The following is a 4,436-nucleotide window of genomic DNA, read 5'->3' on the forward strand; positions in this document are numbered from 1 at the left end:
AGCCTAGAGGGGACTCACGGAGGCTTGGACTGATTTTCATGCTTGGCAGGATCTTTGAAGTGACCACAGGCCTGTCCTTGGTCCCCAGGGCCCTTTGTAATTTCTGCTTCCCAGATTGACAGGAGCAGGAGATTGAAGCCTCCAGTTTAAGGTCATTAAGCACATCCTGCAGTGTCTCTGGCCATTCTGGGGCATAAGGCCATCCCTCCCCCAACTTCCGGAGTTTATCATCTCAGCTGCCACATCACTGCCCTGCTGGCCAGTTTGGAGAGTGGATTGGCAGACTCTGTCTGGAGTTGGTATGGGTGGCGGATAGCTTGTGCCAGGGACCACACCTGGGTAGCCAGGTGACCTACCACTACATGAACAGAAACAGCAGATGTGGGTGTGTGCATGAGGTGCCTCCTTTAACAAATATCCTGATAGGGCTGGGGTAGTCGCTCAGTAGTAGAGCTGTTAGGTTGTCCAGCACGTGTGAGGCACTGGTTTCAATCCCCAGCACCACATAAAAATAAATAAATAAAGTTCTTGTGTCCATCTACAACTAAAAATATTTTTTAAAAATATCCTGATAAATTCTTTAATGTTCAGTCTGCCTGGAAGGTGAAGGAAGTGGTCACTGCAGGTATCAATGAGGATAGGAAGGAGAGGAGGAGGTGAAATGACTCAGAAGCATCTTAGAGTTAGACCAGTGGCCACAAACATCCTGGTGAGATGGTGCATAATATGTGCTAGTGCTTAAAATTACCAGCTGAGTCAGGTGAAGCAGTGCACAACTATCCCAATGACTCAGGAGGCTGAGGCAGGAGGATTCAAGTTCAAGGCCAGCCTCAGAGACATAGCAAGGCCCTCTTCATCTTAGTAAGACTTGTCTCAAAATAAAAAATAAAAAGGGCTGGGGATGTAATCTCAGTGATAAAGCAACACTGGGCTCAATCCCCAGTACCAGAAGGAAAAAAAATTACCAGTTGAAGCTAGCCTAACTTTGAGTGTCTGGAATTATCTAATGCAACCTCCCACTCACAAGCAGAACTCCATTTCCACCATCCCTGCCCATAGCCACTTGGCCTCAGCCTGAGCATGCCGAGGCTCAGAGTCAGAGGGATTTAGTCCATGCTGTGAGACCTGTAGAAAACTGAGCCTTAGGGTGTCTCTAAAATGGAGAGAATCACAGTCCCCTTACAGTGAGAAAACATTGCAAAAGTATATAACACAAGAGCTGATACATTTGGTTCCCATAAACCCCAGTTTTCATCATTATTGTTATTAACAAAAGCACAAACAACTCTCCATTTATGCACACTAGGACGGGGGCTACCAGAGTGTGCTCCTGAACCAGCAGCAGCAGCAGCAGCAGCAGCAGCATGTCCCTGGAAACTAGTTAGAAATACAAATTGTGAGTCTTGCCCCAAACCTGCTGAATCAGAGACTCTGGGAAAAAGGCTCAGTAATTGTGTTTTAACAACCCTCCAGGGCATGCAGATGCAGCTAAGGTTCGAGATCACTGCTTTAAAGCTGCAAAGAAAAAGTCTAATTCTCATTCTGCAGAGAGTCACTCACCATCTGAAGACGCTGTGTTCTTTGTTCCTAACATCATCTTCTCCACTTTCTTCAGCCATTCCTCATGTAGTGGGTAGTTCCTTTGTCCTTCTTATCTTGCCATCATGACATGCTCTGATTGTCTGTGACCCTTTCTTTACAAAGGGTGGCTCCCAGCCCTGCAACCCTGTACTCCTGTGGTTTGAGCAGCACTTAGTGCAATGTTTTGTTTTGTTTTTAATTTTTACTTTTTTATTTGTTCTTTTTAGATATATATGACAGTAGAGCGTATTTTGACATACTATACATACATGTCCGATTCATTCTACTGTCTTTCCTATTCCCATCCCCCATTCCTTCCCTTCATTCCCCTTTGTCTAATCCAATGAACTTCTATTCTTCCCTTCCCCTCCCTTATTGAATGTTAACACTCACATATCAGGGAGAACGTTTGGCCTTTGGTTTGGGGGGATTTTACTTACATGATATTGTCCGGCTCCATCCATTTACCAGCCAAAGCCATAAAGTCATTCTTTTTATGGTTGAATAATATTCCATTGTGTATATATACCACATTTTCTTTATCCATTCATCTGTTGAAGGGCACCTAGTTTGGTTCCATCCATAGCTTAGCTATTGTGAATTGAGCTGCTGTGTGTCGCTACAGTATGATGATTTTAAGCCCTTTGGGTGCTTACTGAGGAGTGGGATACTGAGTCAAATGGTGGTTCCATTTCAAGTTTTCCAAGGAACTCCATACTGCTTCCCAGAATGGTTGCACCAATTTGCAGTCCCACCCTTAACGTATGAGTGGACCTTTTCCCCCACATCCTCACCAACATCTATTGTTACTTGTGTTCTTGATAATTGCCATTCTTTCTGGAGTGAGATTGAGTCTCAGTGTAGTTTTTTTTCTTTTTTTTTTTTAAGAGAGAGAGAGAGAGAGAGAGAGAGAGAGAGAATTTTTTAATATTTTTTTTTTAGTTATTGGCGGACACAACATCGTTGTTTGTATGTGGTGCTGAGGATCAAACCCGGGCCACACGCATGTCAGGCGAGCATGCTACTGCATGAGCCACATCCCCAGCCCCTCTCAGTGTAGTTTTAATTTGCATTTCTCTAATTGCTAGAGGTGTTTAACATTGTTTCATATATTTGTTGGTCATTCGTATTTCTTCTTTGTGAAGTGCCTGTTTAGTTCCTTTGCCTATTTATTGATTGGGTTATTTATTTTTTGGAATTAAGATTTTTTTTTAAGAGAGAGAGAGAATTTTTTTTAATATTTATTTTTTAGTTTTCGGTGGGTACAACATCTTTATTTCATTTTGAGGATCGAACCCAGTGCCCCTCGCATGCCAGGCGAGTGCACTACCACTTGAGCCACATCCCCAGCCCTGGTGTTAAGATTTTTGAGTTCTTTATACATCATGGAGATGAATGTTGTATCTGAGGTGCAGGTGGCAAAGATATTTTCCCATTATGTAGGATCTCTCTTCATGTTCTTGATGATTTGCTTTGCTGTGAGGAAGCTTTCAAGTTTGATACCATCCCATTTATTGATTTTACTTCTTAGTGCAGTGGGCTTGCTGCCACCTTTCTTCTGCCTGCTCTGTGACAAACACATGACACACAGCAACCTTGTGTTTGCTTTTTGGATGGAAGTTAGACTTACCACAGAAAAGTGCACAAGTCTTAAGTGAATAAACTGGTGAATTTTTACATGTCTACCCACACATGCGACCACTCCTCAGATGGAGAAATAGAATATTTCTAGTATCCAACCCAGAAACAGCGGGGTGCTTGCTCAACATTATGCCCATGGGAACAGTAGTTTCTTTTCCTTTATTGTTTTCTCTTATGTGGACACATCACAATATATTTATCTCATATACTATTGGTAGGCATTAAGATAGTTTCTAATGTGAAGTTATGATAAATAAAGCTGCTCTAAACATTCACAAACTATTATTATTATTATTATTAGTGGTGGTGCTGGGGATTGAACCCAGGACCTCATGCATGCAAGGCAAGCACTCTACCAACTGAGCTATATCTCCAGCCCCGCCCTTATTCTTTTGAGTATATAAAAATAAAAGGAAATTGTCATGTTATAAATAGACCTGACTTTAGTGGATGCCACTGGTTTTCCAAAATGGTTGGGTTCTGGCCATGCACCTAGCTGTGCCCACTCAGGGCCACCACTGGAGTTCCAGTTACTCTACTTCCTCGTTGACCCTTGGCATCATTGATCATGTTAATGGTAACCATCCTGTTGGGGTGCACCAGTGTCTCAGTGTTTTTCAGTTGCATTTCCCTCGTGACAAATAAGGTTCAGTATCTTACCATATGCATCCATATTTGCATACTCTTGTTTGTGAAATGACCCTTCAAGTCTTCTGCCTGCTTTTTTTTTAACATTTAAAAACATTTTAAGTGACACATAACGATCATACATATATTTATGGGTACAATGATCAGATCTGTATAATTGGAGAATTCATCACCTTAAACATTTATAATTTCTTTGTATTGAGAGCATTAAAAATCTTCTCTACTAGTTATTTTTTAATCGGACTGGGGGCACAGCTCACTGACAGAATGCTTTTCTCGCATTCTTGAGGCCCTGGGTTCAATCCCCAGCACCACAAATAATAATAATTGTCGGGCTGGGGATTGTGGCTCAGTGGTAGAGCACTCACTTAGCACGTGTGAGGCCCTGGGTTTGATCCTCAGCACCACATAAAAATCAATAAATAAAATAAAGGTATTATGTCCAACTGTCACTAAAAAAATAAATATTAAAAAGTAATAATAATAATTGGTGTCCACAGTGATTACCCCATTGTTACCCCACTGTGTGACAGAACATCAGAAGTTATTCCTACTATTCCAACAAT

General features: G+C 41.8%; 1 non-coding gene across 1 annotated transcript; it reads right to left on the bottom strand.

Annotated features, from left to right (window-relative positions):
* Positions 1-3,523: 3,523 nt before the first annotated feature.
* Trnaa-ugc (transfer RNA alanine (anticodon UGC)) lies at positions 3,524-3,596 on the bottom strand. Its single transcript has one exon. It is a non-coding gene; the product is annotated as a tRNA-Ala (tRNA).
* Between the last annotated feature and the right edge of the window lie 840 nt (positions 3,597-4,436).

The sequence above is a fragment of the Urocitellus parryii genome, chromosome 9 (genome assembly GCF_045843805.1).
Source record: "Urocitellus parryii isolate mUroPar1 chromosome 9, mUroPar1.hap1, whole genome shotgun sequence".
Lineage (NCBI taxonomy): Eukaryota > Metazoa > Chordata > Mammalia > Rodentia > Sciuridae > Urocitellus > Urocitellus parryii.